Source organism: Equus przewalskii, chromosome 13 (genome assembly GCF_037783145.1).
Source record: "Equus przewalskii isolate Varuska chromosome 13, EquPr2, whole genome shotgun sequence".
Classification (NCBI taxonomy): Eukaryota; Metazoa; Chordata; class Mammalia; order Perissodactyla; family Equidae; genus Equus; species Equus przewalskii.
The window spans coordinates 78,164,173-78,184,627 of NC_091843.1; the positions used below are offsets into that span (position 1 = coordinate 78,164,173).

The 20,455-nt window shown below is 38.1% G+C and overlaps 1 long non-coding RNA gene across 1 annotated transcript in view; it reads right to left on the bottom strand.

The window, feature by feature from the left end:
- Positions 1 to 212: 212 nt before the first annotated feature.
- Positions 213 to 20,455, bottom strand: part of LOC139075163 (uncharacterized) — a 38,755-nt gene continuing 18,512 nt past the window's right edge. Inside the window, exon 2 of the long non-coding RNA XR_011525293.1 lies at positions 213 to 617. This is a non-coding gene — a long non-coding RNA (uncharacterized lncRNA). The remainder of the gene's footprint in view (positions 618 to 20,455) is intronic.

The following is a 20,455-nucleotide window of genomic DNA, read 5'->3' on the forward strand; positions in this document are numbered from 1 at the left end:
TATATGTTATACAGAGAGAAATGTAAATGTGGCCTAAAAGAACATTTTTGAGTCAGTTTCACATTAAACATTGAATAGAAAAGTTGACTAATCTTAAAATAAAGCAACTCACTACATCACTCTGCTACAAGCAAACATTTCGTTTGTAAATAAGGATGAACTGACAGTGCTTGAAAGTGTAGTTCATCAAAATCACAACAAGAAACCAAATATTGTGAACATGTAAAATTCCATGTTTATTTAATATCCATTACATAGCCGGTTCATTGAAACCAGACTTCGTAAAGGCAAATAACATTTCTGATGAACATAAACAATATCATATAGTTGAAATTCATCCTGTATTTTCACATGAATAAAGATGTCATTATGCAAGAGTCTCAATAATAGAGACCTTGCCGTGAGTTGGCGTGGCACGTCTCAATGTTTGGAGGCAGCTTCAGCCTCCGTGAGCTTGAGAGGAGAGATTAGCAGCTGTGTGTCAAGAAGCTCAGTGATCAGCATGTCCACACTCAGCTGTCGAGGAACCTTCCCCCAGCATCTGCGTTGGTGTCCCGTGTGATCTGTGTCACGGGTACCTTCTCAGAGGACACATCCAGAGCTCAGGATGGGTATTCCTAGGATAAAAAAAAAAACGCAAAGCAAAACACTAAATCCAATATGCGGACAATGTAAAAAGACTCTACTCGGAGAGAAGTATGAGTGTTATACTTAATAATATCAATGGTTATTATTTTTATAGTTGCTCATATTTATTATTGTTTACTACATACGTACCAGGCACTGTGTTAAGCACTTAAAATTCACTGTCATAAAATGGTCACAAGAATACTTTAAAATAAGCACTGTAATTATCTCTGTTTTATAAACAGGGGAGCTAAGCTTGACGGAGGTCAAGAAAGTTGAATGTGGTTTCACAGTAAGTAGTAGAACCAGAATGCCCTTTGTAACATCGAACACAACCCAGGGAAAACCAGCAGCTTCTTGTACCAGACACTGTGGATGAGCTGATGGCTTCCTCAGAGCTGGTCATAGAGCTTTTCTCTATCTTTTCTCTTGTGTGGAGCCTGGAAAACAAAAATTCTCGACGTTCTAAAAAGACCTCTTTCGGTCTCCCTGATAATATTTTTCTATTTTCCATTTCTATTTCTCCCCATTTTTACATTTCAAACCACAATTCAGCTCTCCTTCCTCCTAGGGTTGGCCATATGATAGATAAGATGTGAGGTGAAGTTGCGAGCCGGGGCTTCACAGACGGTTTTTAAAAAGAGACAGACTCAGCTGGGCAGCAGATCTCTGATTAAAGGGTTGATCTCATGTTAAGTGTTCTAACCACACACACACACCTGCACGCACACACATACACACAAAGACACAGACTCCTGATGTTTTGGCTCCTCCACCCTTCTTTTTTGCCTATCTTGGGTTATCCAACCTCAATTTTGTTGATACATAAGGAAAAACACCCTTTCTGCTAAACCATGCTAATTTGATACTTGTGGCTGTCTATACTGATTACCTAAAACTGCTTTATAAAGTTTTGTGACTTACTGGGGAGTGGGAACAATAATCACTAATATTCATTCAATAAAAGGATAAAAGATAGTGTCATATATCTTAGGTATGGTATATTCTGTACCGTATTTCTGCGATTAAATTAATGTTGGATGGGTTTCCTTTCATTTTCAATACTGAACACTGGAACATCTGAAATAGGTATCAGTTCTTCTTGCTATCAGTATGCAGGTTAAAAAATAAGATAAGCCCTCTAGGCTATGTGCACAGAAAGAATGGCTACAGCCCTGATCAGAGGGTTCCAAAATCTAGAATTGGACTCATTGTTGGGCTCAACAGAGAAGACAAGGAGAAAATCCAGGAGAAAAAATAAATTTTTGGAGAGCGTGAGATACTTAGACAAATTTTTTTTCTATTAAATTGAATAAAACCTACTTTCTATCCCAATTCTCCGTTAGTGATTGAAATCCGATCTCCAACACTCACTGGGTGTGTGATCTTAGACAAGGTTGTTTCACCTCTCTGAGATTACTAATTGTTTTCAACCATAACATCAATGTTTTGCAATGCATCTCATAGGATTGTTTTTAGGATTAACTAAAGCAATGAATGTGAATTGCCTAGTACTGTGTCTGACATATAGAATACAGTTAACTGATTTTAATTCCCCTCCACTCCAGTTCCCAAACACCCATCCCCTTTGACAGAAGAATGACTTCAAAGAATTCTGTCTAATCTCTGAAAGCGTTTTTCCTTTTCTTACTTCACAGCCCACTCACCATATAAAGACAACATTTGGTTGGACACAGGTATTAGTGAAAGAAATGCCTCCTACTAGGATGTAAGCTTCCTGAAGGCAGTAATCATGTCTTATCAATGTTTACATTTCCCAGGAATTTGAATTTCTAAAGAATTTCCACTTAGGATATCTGAATAGAAAAGAGTTTTTGAGCCCACTATTTTACCATTTAATGATTTATCAATCCAAATGACTCATCTTTTTCAAGGTGCAATCTTGTCAGCATTTACTATCCATTAAGCACAATGCTTGAGGACTTGTAAAGCAATTGTGATCATGAACAAGGGCAAACCCATATTGTGGATGATAATATGAAGGCATGAAAATAAAACAAAAAACAAAAAATATCCTATAATATGTTGGTTGTTTACTGTGAACTATTCTCTATGCTAGGCACCTCCACACATTCTCACTAATACTCTCCACAGCTCTGTAAAATGGGCATCATTAGCCCCATAGTACAGAAAGGAAAACCAAGGATCTGAGACTTGACTGGCACCAACCAATAAGAATTCAGTGTCTTAACCAGGGCTTGACTTCAGTTCTCTCATGTTCCAATGTTTGAGCTCTTTGCACTTCACACACTGCATCTAAAAAGACATGCAGATTATGAATTTCTGGAAAAAAGAAAAAAATCAAGGAAATCATATATCTAGTCTGGTAGAAAACAAGGTTTGGAGACCTTAATTATTCAGCTCTATAACATCAAAATTATTTATTGTTAATAAAAAACAATGACAATGCCCAGTATTACCGTTGCAACATACAAAGGCCTCATTTAATCTTCACAACATCTCTGTGAGGTAGATATTATTATCTCCTCGTATGAATAGATGTTGAAATTCAGAGAGAGAATTGGCTTTCCGAAGTAACAGACGTTGGACCCACACCCTGACCCCATCGCCTAGTCGAGAGTTTTTTCTGCCATACCACATCATTCTACTCTCCGTGCTACTTTGCCTGAATTTCAGTGAAAAAAGGATGAAGGAAGCAATGAAGACATGGAATAACCACCGTCTCTGGTCCTTCTTTCTTCCATTGTCTACAATGTTTTCTGCTGAACAAGGATTCTTTTTTAGCAAGGTGTTCTGAGAAGGCATTCTGATAATGTATGGATCCAATAAAGCAAGTCTTCCCATGGAGCACGGTTGGGCAAGCATTAGAGTGATTTCTTAAAGGTCTTTAGGTCATGCTTGGCTTTCAGGGTGTCCTTTGTCTCCTCCTTAACGTCTGTTTTCAAATGAGCAGTGAGTAATCACTTTAAGGGTTCAAATAGCTCTGGGGTATTTAACAGGTGCTGGAACTTATGTGTAGGTCACCAGTTCAGATCCAAAGATACATGGTTCTCTCTTCTTCTAACTTATGACTTCAAGCAGTAAGATGAAACCAATATCTTTAAACTAGTATATTGTACCATAAAATCATTCCTCCCCACTTTGACTTAGAGGTGCTGGTGAGAAATCAACTGGGATTGTTACCACTGAGAACTAGCAGGGCAGCAACCACCAGTCACTCCAATGACACCCGATGTGTCCCTTGTGCTGTTAGAAGGAGGACAGCTGGATATAAGCAACCAGGTGGGGTGGGATAGCATATATTCCTTAAAAAGATTCTTTTTGTGTTTGTGAAAGGTGGAATTAGAGTGAGTAGCAGAAAGAGCAGCAAGGAGTAGTTGATAAGAAAGAAGATGATGATGCAAGTTTGGACTAAATTAGAAAGATCAAGAAGAATGATCAAATGAGTAAGCAGCTAAACGTGGGAAGAAAAAAAGAATCAAATGCCAAATGTATCAACTTTGAAAACTAGAAAACCCCAGACAATAAAGGTGAAGGTCAAAGCAAAAGGTAGTTACTTGAGCGCTCAGTTATAGTTTTTTTTAGAGGCAGATTCCAGACTTTTAATAAAGATATTGTAGAAAACTTAAGAGGTTCACAGTACTACACAAAATTGGGGGGGTGGGGGGTGGGTAGGAATTAGAATTGAATAATTGGTTTCGTTATGCTACAAATTCCCTAGCCATTCCCATCATAAGGAATTTCTCACAGCACCAAGTTATTCTTAATTAGCTTTCTGATGATCTTTTAGTGTTAAAAACATTGTCTTCAGGTATTATTAAGGGAAGATGCATGAATCAGGAAGACTCAATAATATTTATAGATAATATCCTGGTTCCTGGAGAGGACCAAAGATGTCAAGGTATGTCCTGCATAGCCTAGGACTTGCAAAGGCTTGTTTCTGTCTGGTTGTGCCACGTTATATGTTTCTCATTTTACTCCTTCTTGAACCCCTGACTACTATTGTGAAATGCCATATTCTCAAGACTAAACAGTCTGATTTCACCATTCTCTCTAACGGAATATTTACTAACTTAATCTTCACTATAAATCCCTGAGAAAAGATCTATTATTATCTCCATTTTACAGATGAGGAAGCTGACACAGAGAGGTACAGCAACTTCCCAAGGTCATGCGGATAGTTAGTGAAGCTGGGATTCAAACTCAGGCAGTCTTCTCCAAGTCCTTGCTCTTAACCACTACACAATAAGGCCTTGCTTGAGTATTTAATGCAATTAAAATATTTAATAGTCTTCAAAGAAGAAAATTTCAGTACAAACAAAGCTATAGGTATGTTTCCAAGTATTTAGTGGGTCCATAACTGACCTGAGAAATAGAATTGTTTTTTATTAAGAAACTATGATTTAATTCCTGATCTATTTATGTATGCAAATTATATTTTTTCCAAATAAAAAAGAATATTTTATCTATCTACATAGTGATAATAATTATAGAAAAATGAAAATTTCATGAAGAATCTAAAAGTTGTAATATTTTAAATGGCTCTGTTCAAAAAGCTAAGCTGGAGTGAATGGGGCTCCTCTTTGAATCAGGCCTAGTTAACAAATAACAGAAGACTCCTATATTCCTGCCTTCATTTCTGTGCACCGGAAACATTGTTTGTACTAATGAAAATGCGAGTTGGTGGCATTTCAAATAAGGAAACAGAGGCTGTAAACAGAGTTGAATACAAACGTAATCGGGAAAGGTGATATGAACTAAGCCATGTTTATCCAAGCATTTGGAATAACGGCTCATGAGTCCCATAGAATATTGTTCCTCTTTGAAAACAGCCATATACAGGACCCTATTGGTTCATTTCTTGGCATCTTATTCATGCTCTAAATCTCCCTGCTGGATAAGAAATCTAGTCCTTATCACTACCGTTTTTCAAATTAAGCTCATCTCTCTTGCTGGGTGCCTGGATGAAGTAAAATCTAACGATTTCTCAATTTGTTTCATTATTTTTTGAAATCAGAGTTTCAACCACTGTCGATTAGAATGACAAGCTCAAACTTTATGTCATGGTAAGTGAAAATGTGCATGGATAGGAATGTGCGTGTGTGTGCACGTGTGCGTGTGGTTTATTCATGAGCCCAACCAGAGACTATTGCAATGATGACAAAAACTTGGGAATAGAATCTGGTAAATATACTCTCTCTGAGGAAAAATGTAAATTTAAAATGAGGTGGACTTTCCTTCTATTGCATATTTATTTACCAAAGTCATAGAAAACCCAGACTCATTTTAGGCTTCTTGAAAAGTAAACCAAAAAATGATTAAGCATCTCTGATAAATGTGTGCATATGTGTCTGGAATGCTGAATATCACAGATGGAAAAAAAAGGAAACTTCCTACACTTTCCAAAAAAAAAATCTATTCTAACCAAAAATCATTTCCAGGCAATCTAGTGAGTAAAGTGTGAACATATTAACCTGAGGATTCTCTGAAGTTTTCCTGAAAGCTGCACACCTCAAGTTTCCATCTCTGGCCTTACTAGAAGCGTGAACTTTCCATCTATATATCCCAGACATATAGTGCCCAAGAAGACACCAGCAAAATGTACAATGGAGTAGTGGTTCTCAAAATGTGATCCAAGAACTCCTGGAGTTCCATGAAAATCCTACACATAGCTTATGGATGGTCTTTGTATTATGTAGGCTAACCAAATATCAGTGGCAATGGCCACCCTCTTTATTCTAGCATGAGCTAATAATTTACTTATAAGACATAGTAAAATTACATGCCAGTTCATTATTGCCTCATCAAAAAGAGCACTCATCCTGATGAATTACTTTCATGGGTATGGATGGAGTCGGAGAGGTAGGTAATGGATTCTTTGGTTTTATCTATTTGGCCTGAGGATTGAAGTACTTTTCTAGTCATGTCCCTGGACATCCACTTCTATGGCATCTTGAGATTTCCAGATTACAGAAGATGTGATGGTTTACTGATCTTGTATTCCATGAGAAAAAATTTTGAACATTCTAAAAGAGAGAGTTTTCAAGGGACTATGTGGGATGCAATTTCCATTGGATTGATTTCTCTTAATCTTGAACTTTAACCATTCCCACGGCTATAGTAACTTCCAAAAGTGAGCATGGTTCGTAAAGTCTTCAGACTGCCTTTCGGCACATTTACATATTCTTCCCAATCTCACAATTGTAGTACCTTAAGAGCAGGAATTATGGTCTTTTTCTTTCTTTCCTTCTTTTTTGTATCCCTAGCACCTAAGAGTCTGCTCCATAGAATTGGTTTGAATGAATGCATGGAGACACCTGAAGTAGATGATTTGTTGTGCAGTGACACTTGATTACCTAAATATAAAATTACTATCATAGGAAAGTAAAAAACATAATCCTAATGCTTTTTAAAAATGTACAACCACCTCACACCATACCAGAATGTCTCCTGATATAAAGGGCCCTTCTGTGACAACCTCACTACCCTGCATAATCATTTGCAAAAGAACACTGATCTCTACTTTCATATCATCACCTCCCTGCCTCACATATATGATTCTATATGAACTTAAAAACCTTCTTTCAACCCCAAGGTTTAGACCCACTAACCTTAGGTTTCACTAACCAATTCCTTGCAGTTTTATAATAGCATCTATACTACAGTGCTCAAGCATCTTACAACGTGTTCTTTCATGAGCACCCATGTTTTAGAGAAAGCAACAAGTTTGTCACCATTCAAGGATCCTAATGTCCACTCAATTCTCTGCTGGCACCTTTCTGACCCACCAGATACCGTGGAGGATGGATACTGTGAAAAAGACTATTTAAGTCATTGAAGCAAATAAACAATGTATCACATTCAAATGGCATCACTATCTTAACAAATTAGACTTCTTAAAGAACTGGAGGAGAGAATAAGTTTTTAATGAAACTATTGTAAAATTTGAGTTTTTGAAAATGAATAAGTGAGATTACATCAAACTAAAAGGTTTCTGCACAGCAAAGGAAACCATCAACAAAACAAAAAGACAACCTAACAATTGGGAGAAGATATTTGCAAACCATATATATGATAAGGGGTTAATATCCAAAATATATAAAGAACTCACACAACTCAACAACAAAGAAACAAGCAACCCAATTAAAAAATAGGCAAAGGATCTGGACATTTTTCTAAAGAAGATATACAGATGGCCAACAAGCAGATGAAAAGATGTTCGTCATCACTAATTATTAGGGAAATGCAAATCAAAACTACAATGAGGTATCACCCCACATCTGTCAGAATGGCTGTAATTAACAAGATAAGCAATAACAAGTGTTGGAGAGCATGTGGAGAAAAGAGAGCTCTCATATACTGCTGGTGGGAGTGCAAACTGATGCAGTCACTATGGAAAACAGTACAGAGATTCCTCAAAAAATTAAGACTAGAACTGTCACATTATTCAGCTACTCCACTTCTGGGTATGTATGCAAAGAACACAAAAACATGAGTGCGTAGAGATGTTTGTACCCCTAAGTTCATTGCAGCATTATTCACAATAGCCAAGACTTGGAAATAATCTAAGTGCCCATCAGTGGAGGAATGGATAAAGAAGATGTGGTATATATACATAATGCTACACTACGCAGCCATAAAAAATGACGAAATCTTGCCATTAGCAACAAATGGACAAGATGGACCTTGAGGGTACTATGCTAAGCAAAATAAGTCAGACAGAAAAAGTCAAATACCCTCCACTCATATGAGGAATTTAAACATGGGGACAAAGAGAACAGAGTAGTGGCTACCAGAGGAAAGGGGGTGGGGTGGGGGTGGGCACAAAGGGTGAAGGGGTGCACCTAAAACACGACTGACAGACAATAATGTACAACTGAAATTTCACAAGATTGTAAACTATCATCAACTCAATAAATATTAACTTTAGAAAAAAGAAAAAGTCAAATACCGCATGATTTCACTTATAAGTAGAAGATAAAAACAAGAACAACAAACAAACACGTAGATACAGAGATTGGATTGGTGGTTACCAGAGGGGAAGAGAGGAGGCAGGAGGGCGAAAGAGGTGATAGGGCACATGTGTACAGTGATGGATAGTAATTAGTCTTTGGGTGGTGAACATGGTGTAGTCTACACGGAAATCAAAATATAATGATGTACACCTGAAATTCATATAATGTTATAAACCAAAGTTACATCAATTTAAAAAGATTAAATTTAAAAAAGGTCTAAGAGATCTACTGAATACCATAGTTTATACAGTTAACAACACCGTATTGTACATTTAAAATTTTAAGAGGGTAGATCTTATGTTAAATGTTCTTATCAAAAATAAAAAAAGAGGGAGGGAGGAAATCTCTAGAGGTGATGGACAAGCTTAGGGTGTTGTATATGGTGACAGTTTCATGGATATATGCTTATCTTCAAACATATCAAGATATATACATTAAATATGTACAGCTTTTTGTGTGTCAGTCATACTTCAATGAAAGATAATTGCATAAAAGCAAAATAATAAATAAGAATTTTTAAAAATTGAGTCTTTGAGATATTTACCTCATGAACTTAAACACTGCAACTTTCATACTTCTGCACTTCTGCATAATTGCTCCCCCTGTGTGGACTATTCTTCTTTTTTTTTTTTTTTTTTTAAGATTTTATTTTTCCTTTTTCTCCCCAAAGCCCCCCGGTACATAGTTGTATATTCTTCGTTGTGGGTCCTTCTAGTTGTGGCATGTGGGACGCTGCCTCAACGTGGCCTGATGAGCAGTGCCATGTCCGCGCCCAGGATTCGAACCAACGAAACACTGGGCCGCCTGCAGCGGAGCGCGCGAACTTAACCACTCGGCCACGGGGCCAGCCCCTGGACTATTCTTCTTGCCTCCTCTGAGACAGCAACTCAGTCTTCTGGGACTATATCCAATGTGATCTCCTCTGTGAAATCTCCTCCAATTTTGTCATTAAAAGACATGCTTGTAATTAATTTTCGTTACACACATTTCTCCTTGGTCAAACTCTAAGGCCTGTATCTTATTCACCTACATGTCCATCTACATTCATCTACACGTCTACATAACATTGAGTAGAGAGTCTGACTAGCACATATTAGATACTCAGCAAATATTATGCTGCATGTAAATAATTAATGAATGCAACCACTTCTCAGAGATTTCAACTCCTCCCTAGAATGAAATGTAGAATTAAGCCACGAAAAAGGAATTCATCTTAAAATTTGATATTTTTTATTATTATTAAAGAAACCACCCTTCAAGGAGGGATGAAATACAGAAAAATTTCTCCTTTGGTCTTACTTAGGAAGGTCACATCCTTGTCCTTTCAGATGGGCAAAAATCAAACATTATTATTATTCAGTCTAATTTAATTCTCATGGTCCTGGGCTATTTGTTCATAATTATCTGCTAATAAAGAAAAGAAAAATATGTACAAGGTAAAGGCATCTGCCTTGACAAAACCAAATTCCAAACAATTCCAAGGTCTTCACTCTTTCCATGATCATTATGTATCTGAGGGGTCAGCATTAGAACAAATTTCAAGCTCCTGGTCATTTCCTCAAGCAAATATGATGAACCAAAGAATCAAATAACGTTTTCAATTTATAATATCTCACTACAAATTTTTAATTTTTTACAAATGAATTATTAAAGTTGCAAATGATAGTGGCTTCCTTTGAAGAATTATTTAAAGCTCTCTTTAAGAACTTAAAGGATAACAGAGAATAAGAAAATTCTTCTGTGACTGGTTAAAGGGCAAAAAGGTATGTGTGCTATTGAGGGGGGGTGGGCGGGGAATCTGCCAGGGGCCTTCAATTTAGCTGAATAATGTGACCCATATTTTTTTAGTAGAAGAACCAAGCAGTAGGCCCGTTAAGGATGATTGACATGAAAGATAGGAGACCACTGAGTCAGAAACCCTGGAAGCAAAGACAAGTGATTTTTTTACCAAAAAGAATCAATAACCTATATAGCTAACCAAGCTGGTTTCTCCTCTATCAGCGAAGGCATATCCTTTACCCTCCTTGAGACCTAGTTCCCTCATCTGTAAACGGGACCACTGTAACACCCTTCACAAATGATGAGGAGATGCAGACCTGAGATAACAACCCTTTCTGAACTACCTGGGAAGAGTGAAAGCTAAGATAGAGAATGCTACTAGGAGCTGTACTGTAGAAGGAACATCTGAGTGGAAGGCTGAATATTGGAGTTGATTCCAATTATGCCACAACTATGGGATGGCTTGGTGTTGATAAACAAATAAATAGCTCTTTGTGCATGATTCCTCACTGATGAAACCGAGGAGATCTCTAGGACACAGAAAGCAGCTGAACCTTCTCAGCAAGAGCAAAGTCATAAAAATCATGTGTGGGTCACACAAACTAAACCAATGCACACTGACACAGATTGCTAAAGAGGCGTTGTGCAATCTTCACACACAAATAGTGTTGCTTCTAGGCTACCCGCCTCCCTCTTTTTAGGGGAGGTTACAGCAGAGAAGGTTATAAAGATTGGCCATCTAAAATGGAATCCTAAATGGAGTGGGGTGCATGACATGACGTTCCTGGGAAAATGGCAGTCTCATGAGTGAGTCAAGGAGCTGTAAAGATGAGTTCCAGGCCCTTGTGAGAATGGTTCACAAGTGATGCGCAATTTCAAATGGCTGTCATTTCTTCTCTGCACGGATATTCTGCATCAGAAACAAGTCTGTTGATGAATTCTCAGAAGAAAATCTAAGAGGGTACAGCAGTCTTCCTTCCCTGGTGGGCTGTGCCCAGCAGCCCCCCTCCCCAAAGCCCATGGCGTGCACGGAATAAGGCTCCTTGAAATTCCCCAGAGACTGAAACTTCTCTAACAGCTATTCAGCTGAGCTCTCAGAATCAGGAATGAAAATGTCAGAGCCAGAGGGTGGGTCTGAAGATGGGAATCCTCAATACGGGACAGTATTAGTTACTTGGAAAAGGTAGTGAATTTCCTCTGTCCCTAGTTTACAACCAGGACATGATTTAGGCATTAAGAGAATCAGCCTAATTATTTCCCACTTCAACCCTTGGTCTTTATACTTTATTAATAGCTGTTAGACAACCCAATAGCACAGACGTCTGTTAGTCCCATTATTTGAATAAAGGAAACTGAGGCAGAGCAAGGGTAAGGAATTAATCCTCACCCTGCTGGAATTTTAAAATATGTTAAACGCCTTACCCTGTTTCATATACAGCACAGATCTTAACATCCTATTCATTGATTAACCAGCTTGACTCTGCTGTCCATCTCTTTTCTTCCTCCATCCTTCTGTGAGAGACAGGCTTCAGTTAATAGATATAAGTGGACAAGATGATAAGAGGAAGGCTTTGATTTAATTTTTTAAAAAATCGATAGTCCAGTGGCCATTCTGTCATGCTGAAATTTTATTCCTTGTCCTCCAGAATGTCTACTCCCCTGGAGTGGCCAGGGCATTTGGAGGCCATGAGCCTCTGTCAGGAGAAGAAAGTTGCTCCTCCATCCCTTTCAGATCTCGAAGAAATACTTTTTGTGAAGAATCTTTAGATATCACAAAACCCTCTAGAGTCCTTTTCTCAAACTGCAAGTTTAATTATAATATTTTTCAGATTTGCAAGACATATAATTTCCCCTTAATTTAAACCTTTTTCTAGTAGCATTTTAGTTTTGTATTTCAATGAAAGCCTGTATATGTTAAAAAAAAAAAAAGTATTGGTTAGAAAATTAGTCTTGCTATGTTTCCAAGTATTCAAGACTTGTAAATTTAAAACAAAAAACATTTTGATTTACTTAGGCAAACTAGCCTCAAAAGAGGAAAAAACCACTAGTTTAGCTTTGAATTTAAACTAAAGTTTTATACTGGGGAATTTTTTTCCTCTTCCCTTCTTAACTAACTCATATCTTGCAAATTGGGTTTAATTTTCCTAATACCTACGGTTCCTCTTCAATAACCTTATCAAGTCAGTCCTGTCATGGGAATGAAGAAAGAAGTTTTATTGTTTTTCAAGTTCAAGCTTAATGTGTATTGTTGACAAAGCAATGGAGAACAGGCCATTTTGATGAAAATGATTCAAACTAGTCATTTTTGGGAAATGATTCCAATAGAAGTGTGACATCCACTTGGTGAGTGGCCTGTGAACCGCAGTCCTGGCTGTGAGATTTCCTGCCCTTCTGAGGCTTCGGGTTCCCATCTGTACAGCGAGGGGCTGGTCTCCGTCTCCCCAGGCTGCGTCATTCCTGATTTCTACCCTGTCAGTGACGACAGCCTTCATGTAATGTTTGCACTGCCCTATTCGCCCCACTAATTTTTACTTCATTTTTGCCTTTAAATTAACTTTTAAAAACTTTTTATCTTAAATGTGTGTTTTAAAAGGAAGTTTTGTGTCCCTGCCACAAATAGATGGTAACTTGGAAAAACCATACAGTTTTATTAAATTTTAGTTCCACATAGTTGTCTGCTGAAGACTCTGAGCCTGAGGCTTGCCTTCTATTTCTTAAACAGGAGGAGAAAAGTGTTAGAGAGTTCTTTGTCAGCACCAGCCTGAGACTTTCTTCTTAATTAGAAGTCTCAAAAAACCTGAAATGAAGTGAATTTTCTCGTTGTGCCATTCAATATCCATATGCCTCCTAAAATTATCTTGTACGCACTAGTGGTACACATCCCGCAACCTGGGAAACACTGGGTTGAATGTTGTCTGAGGCCTCCGCCGGCTATAACAGTTTACCATACTGCAAATCAGAAATTTCAGTTTGCAGACAGCAAAAGACACAGAGCTTCATTCCTCTTCTGGTGCTTCAAAAAGCTGAGGCACAAGCGTCTTACCACAGGAAGAGCTGACTCTTCTCCATGACTCTGGGTAACTTGTTCAGACATGAAAAGGTAATGAGGAAGTGTGAATAAGGGCAGGAATAAAGAGTCAACTGGTCAACTTGATTTGGTTGTTGCAAAAGACCTTTATCTAACAATCAAATTAAAAAATGTCATTAAATCAGTCTGAACTATTTTTGGCACAGCTGAAAAGCAAATGCTGAGATCAGTTTAACAAATCAGCTGTATTGTGATAGAGAATTGAAGCAGTTTTAGTAATACTGCCAAACTTACTCAAGAGTCTCTAACTTGTTCTAACTGCCCAGTGACCATTTACATGATGAAAGTGAATATTTTAAAAACTGAAATGAATAGTTATTTCCGTTTATAATTTTGTTTGTGTTAGTATTTTGCTATAAGCTTGTGAAATTAGACACAGAGTAAAACCTCAGTTCAAAACCTTTACTTTCTCCTTTGTAGGGTGTTGCCAGAGTTACACAAATGACCAAAGCTTAGAATCTTTTTGTTGTCCAGCATGGAATAAAATGAATAATTAAAACTGACTCATGTAGGAAGTAGCAATGGGAAATTAGTGGGAAAATTCGTTGTTATTTTTTGACTTCTCCAGCCAACATAAAACACCCTAATGGCAATCGAGATATCAATATTTTTCAGTAATCCACTTTACTTGGCAGGAGCTCAAAGGAGTTCCATTCATCTGCCTGGGACTTAGAGGCATTACTTTTCATAAGGTTAAAGTTGGTGCTCGTCATTTCAGACACTCCTTTCTGAGTGGGAGACAGGTGGCTCACCCCCACCAAGGGCAGCCACGGCGCCTGCCACTGAGAGAGAGCTTCCAGTTAGCGCAAGCTTCGGCTGCTCCCTTATGCCTCCACCTGCCCCACTCCTGCTTCACTCTGCTGAGAAAACAGTGAACACAGCCCAGGCCCACAAGTTGGAAGGCAAATCACCCACAGTACCTGCAAACCAGACCCTGGATTGGGATCTTGAAATTCAGTGGTTTGGCGTTTTGGAGAGCGGTGGCCTGGGAACCCGGAGAGCCGGGTTTGAGGTCCAGCTCCACCACTAACTGTGTGGCATCGAGCAACTCCTGCCTTCACTGATTTTTAATGTCCCCTTCTCTAAAACAAAAGGTGAGAAGGGATCTATATAGACGTTTCTTGCTTTACCATCCTATGATCCTGTCTACCTCCTATAGTGTTATAGCGATATCTAGCGTCAAAAATAATGTTCAATAATCTCAGATTTAAAGTTGCAACCCAGTCTGGCAAAAGGTTTTAAAAGAATAAGCAGCATGAACTCTCATCAACAAGTCGTGCACATTATTAAGGAATTAATAATAGACCCACTATCAGACAGATATTATGTGACTCTGCTACATACTGACCTTCAGAAAGCTAAAGAATGATAGATATGGACCTAACCATTAAGCAGTTGATCTTCAAACATACCTGCATTAATATTTTATTGATTGTATTTCATTTTAATTGTAGTGTGGTTAAAATTCCAATGAGATAAATATCTTCCTTTATGTGAGAACCCCAGAGAACAGTGGCTTTGAAACATTTATCATAAAAATAAACACAGACTATTACTCAACAATTACACATAAAAATGTCTGTGAGTGACTAGAGTAATATAGGCCTTCATGTAAAATCAATGATTTACTTTGAGCTTCACAGGAAGAGCATGTTTCCCCAGATATGCAGAATATTCCCCGCCTAGACGGCTACCTGAGAAAATGCACTCTAACCATTGTTCATGTAAAGCCCTTACCTTTCCACAACAGCTCCATCCTACAGCCCCAAACTAAAAGCCAAAGACGAGGCTTTCCAAACATTTTGTCAAAACCAAAGGAACATGTTTATTTATTTTAAATTTAAGCCAAAATGTGATCATTTGTAACCACACGATTTTTAACTGTAAAATTCTTCTCTTTCCAAGAGCGGTAGTCTGACTTTAAGAAAGGTAGCAGGTTATAGTAATTTCAGTCAGCCAACACCCTGTTGCAATTTGGCCATTCTAAATAGATACGTGGTAAACTTCAATAGGAGTTTGACTCAGCTTATTATTAGTCACTCCAGAGAAATGATCTTCAGTTTGGTGGCATTCCCTTCCTCTGATTAATCATTCATCAAACTATTGGGGGCCTGCTCTGTACACATAATAATCTTCTCATGCGCATTCTTTATCACACTGCATTTTTTCCATGGAGTCAAATATCTAGCGACTCAAGCTTGGAACCATACTTCAGAGGCCCGGGATCAACCCACTCCTACAAAGAGAAAAGAAAAGGAAATCTGAAGCTAGAAACCGTGAGAAAGTATTCTACGGCAGAGATCCCAAGATCTCCTCCGCTCTCCTCTGACTCACTTTCCTGAGTTACGTCCTTTTCCACGCCTGATTTCCTTCAGCGAAGAAGGCAGCACAGCCACAAGGAAGAACATTGCCTCCACAGCCAGACTGAGTTGCTTTTGAATCCTCACTTCCCCACTTACTAGATGTGAAACTTGGCAAGTTTCTAAAATCTCTTTAAGCCTAAGTTTCTTCTCTAAGTTGGAAATAATAATATCTTACTCAAGGCTGCTGCAGGGATAAAATGAGATAACGTGGGGAAAGCTCTTAGTACTGCGTCTGCAAATGATAAGCACTCAGGAAAGTGTAGCTTCAATTTAATCTTGTCATTAGCAGAGCATAGAGATGACAGATGAACTGAGATTTATTAAGTTCCTAGTACTCCTTGGGCAAAAGGAGGTTCTAGAAATTACCCTCTCTCCATTCCCTCCCCACCCCCACCTCACTCGAGTTTCTTCTTTATGCATTTAAGAGCTAATTCTCTAGCTTGTGTACAATCTTCCCCTTCATCTCCTCCTTCTAATTCTTCATGATTAATTTTATAAATATTACTGTACATCGGCAAAACCATCAGCAGGGAAAAAGGAAACCAGTAAAAATTCAAATCATTACCTAAAAGATATTTATTAGTAGATACTTCTAAATGGTGGAATTAACGATTTGTATCCTCTTGACTTATGCTTTTTTATATTTTCAAAACTTCTACGTTGACATGCATTACTTTTATAAGAGGAAAAAAATGTATTTAAAAAAGTATGTGTGGGTGTGTGTGTAGCTGGGGAGAGTTACTTATTAAGCCCAGTAAAGATGTGGTTGTAGGAGATGGTCTGAAATAACAGGAACATGCGTGAGTACTAAAAGAAAATTATTTTAGCAGAAAGCCCAGGACTTAAAGTTAGAAGACATTGGATTAAATCCTAGTACAATGATTTAGTAGCTGTATGACCTTGGTCCCTTAACCTTTCTAAGCTTCATTTCTCTCATCCATAAAATGGGGGAGTAATATTTTTCTCCAGTAATTCCTTGAAGATTAAGTGAGTTTGCATGTGAAAAATGTATGCTATATGGCACAGAGTGAGAGCTCAGATGTGATAGTTGACTTATAACCTAAAGAGTATCTGAATGCTTTTTTTCTTTTTGTTTTTTTTTTTTTTTTTTGAGGAAGACTAGCCCTGAGCTAACATCCACTGCCAATCCTCCTCCTTTTGCTGAGGAAGGTTGGCCCTGAGCTAACATCCGTGCCCATCTTCCTCTACTTTATATGTGGGACGCCTACCACAGCATGGCGTGCCAAGCGGTGCCATAGGTCTACGCCCAGGATTCGAACTGGCGAACCCCAGGCCACTGAAGTGGAACTTGAGAATTTAACTGCTGAGCCACCAGGTGGGACCCCAAATGCTTTTTTAAAAAAAGAATTAACCAGAAAACTTAGACAGAAACTCCTGCTCTAATTAAAATTGTCTCATACATTTGGATGTTCCATCCATACCTGAAGTGTAACATGATAAAAATTAGACAATATTTTTCCTCATAGTCCCCTCCCAAAGTAGCTCCTTTTCTTCTATTTATTAGGACTGTTGATGAAAAGATCCACTTTATAGTTCCCAAGCTAATAACCTGCATTCATTCCAACCTCTGATTTTGCAGTGTTCAATCTATTCCTTGTTCCATTTGAGGTTTCCTCAGAAACACTGGTTTGATTCTACTCTTTTTCTCACCCTTAGAGTTTCTCAACCTCAGCACTGTTGACACTTTAGGCTGGATGATTATTTGTTGTGCTGGTCTGTCCTGTGCATTGTAGGATGATTAGCAGCACCCCTGACCTCTATTTTGTGACAACCAAAAATGTCCCCAGACATTGCCAAATGTCCTTGGGGAGGCAAAGCAGCTCCCGGTTGAGAACCACTGGTCTGCTCTGCTCATGTCCCATATCGATAGCGCTCTCAAGTTAAACCATAGGTCTACATGAAACTAATTGTAACGGCGACTTTTAAAAACATCTACCCTACATTTAGTTTTGAATCTAAAATTGTTATAGTGAATCTCCATGTAATTCCCTGAGAATTGTACAAGAGGATGCAGACCACGTAGCATTCATATCTTGGTTAGTCTGAATTGGCACTTCGTGTTTGCCTTGTTTAAAGGTATTATGTGTTCTTTTTTTTTTTTTAGATTTTATTTTTTTCCTTTTTCTCCCCAAAGCCCCCCGGTACATAGTTGTGTATTCTTCGTTGTGGGTCCTTCTAGTTGTGGCATGCGGGACGCCGCCTCAGCGTGGTTTGATGAGCAGTGCCATGTCCGCGCCCAGGATTCGAACCAACAAAACACTGGGCCGCCTGCAGCGGAGCGCGCGAACTTAACCACTCGGCCACGGGGCCAGTCCCAAGGTATTATGCGTTCTTAAGTGAAAAGGTCTCCCTCATCACTAAACCTCACTCTGGAAAGTAACCATTTTTTTCAAAAAATGGCTGGATTTGTTTATTTTACTTTTTTTTACGTTAATTGCATTCAATATGTATTTCTTACATATTATTTTCTTGTTTATTTACATTAGATACATATTCATTGCAGCGTAGAAGGAAAATGCAATCTGTATCTGATACTGTCTGTAATCCACACAAACATGTTTACTAATGTGTTCATTAAATGTTAAATAATCAAGCATTATGTGTTTTTTTCTAATGCATCAATTCTTGGTAGATTATCATATAGATGTTTAAGAGCGTTTTAATGATGTTTAGAGGAACTGGTTGGGGTTTTTGTGTGTACTAAGAATGAATTATTATTTTTCCTATTTAAAATAACAGGATACTTGCTCTTGCTATACAAAAATTTGCCTTCCCACAAGTTTTCTGAAGTAGATTAGCCTCAGATAATTAGGAATGCCTGCAATTCTGTTATTTGAGAATTTACTGTTAGGCTTTGTGATAAACATTTTATATACATTATCTCTTTAAAATAAACCACCTCAGCAGCACTACCTAGAAGAAAGAATAGAGAATAGATGTGAAGGAGAGGAAGATTTCATTTTAAATTTTTTAGAAAATAAGTAAGTAATTCTGGTTCTTAATCCTGAGATGAGATAAAAATCCAGCTGTCTTCATTGTAAGGATGGGGCATTCCATTCCCTCACTGTCCACTTCTCCATCCTCTGAATTTTGGCTTATGCTCCACCATTTCATTAAAACTCCACTAGCCATATTCATCTACAGCCTCTTGTGGTAAAATGGGTTTCAGTTCTCGTCTTATATGATTTCTTGACTTTTTAAAAAACATCTTTGACAATTTAGTCTTTTTTAAATACTCTATTCTCAAATGTACATCACAAATCTAGATTTCTTGCCTGATCTGCAAATCCTACATTTAACTACAGATTGGGCATCATCTGTGGTTCAATTATGCGAAACTGAATTCATCACATCTCCTTCACCCCAAATCTGCTTTTCCTCTTGTGTTTCCCATTTCAGTAAATGACTTCAGGATTACCTCCATTTCTTGAGCCAGAATTAAGGCCTGATCTGTGGTTTTGCCCTTCCCCTTATCCCTATTATCCAATCAGTCATCAATCCTGATGACTCTTTCTCTTCAGTAGCTCTTAAAACCATCATGTTTCCACCCTACTTCTGCCACCTTAGTTTTGAATCTCATAGTCTTTTGACTATTTTATGCAGCAGTTTCCTAATTGGTCCCCAGATGGCCAACTAAGTATTAAAATAAATTGCTTATTTTCCTGAATTGACCAAACACATATGCTAACATTGATAAAAGAAGACGCCTGACATAGCTGTCGGACTGTGCTTAACATTGGACCGGTATAGCAAGACTGCAGGAAGAAGGTAGTGAGAGTACCACAAAGAACAAGTGGGCAGTAGGTTCAGCTGGGTCATGGAGGGCAGCTAAATTTGATTACCAAGAGTCACACAGGAAATGCCAACGACTGAGGTAACAACAAGAACCAAGGATCAGTGACTACTGAAACAAACCAAGGTAACTGACAGATAGAAACCAAGGAGCAGCAGTGGAGGGATTTGTAGGATCCTGTAGAATATCCCGTTTCATATCCAGGCCATTTTTAATGGACCAGGTGCATACTTGCTTGTTCTTGTACAATGGCATCTTAAAAGATGTCATGCAGTCCCTTTCGTGAGATACATGGTCTCAAGAAGTGGGGTAAAATATTTCAGCTGTGTATCAAAGTAGGAAATTATTGGATTGAGTTATAAAGAATCAGTAGAAGGGCATAACTGAGTTAGTTACTTGGGGAAAAGGTAACATTATGTCTAATTATATGTCTTTTGTATCTCTTCTAACTCAACGTCATTCTAGGATGGCTTAAGACAAAGAACTTTGCCTTCATCCCGTATCTAACCATCTGTCTCTGCTTATAATATCTGCTTAGGATGCATCAGCCTTCCCCACAGTAAAATTTTGCTTACTCTGAAACAAGGTTCTGTACAGTTGGTTCTTGCCGCTTGCCATTATGTGAGAAAGTGTTGACATGAGATGTTGATCTTTGGATAGAACAGTAAATAACTTGTAAAAATAATTAGTTACAGATAAAAAATGTGTATAGCAAACGATGTCATTTTAAGTAAAGTAAATACATGGTACTTGGAATAGTCTCCAATCCAAAATACTCCCATAACTT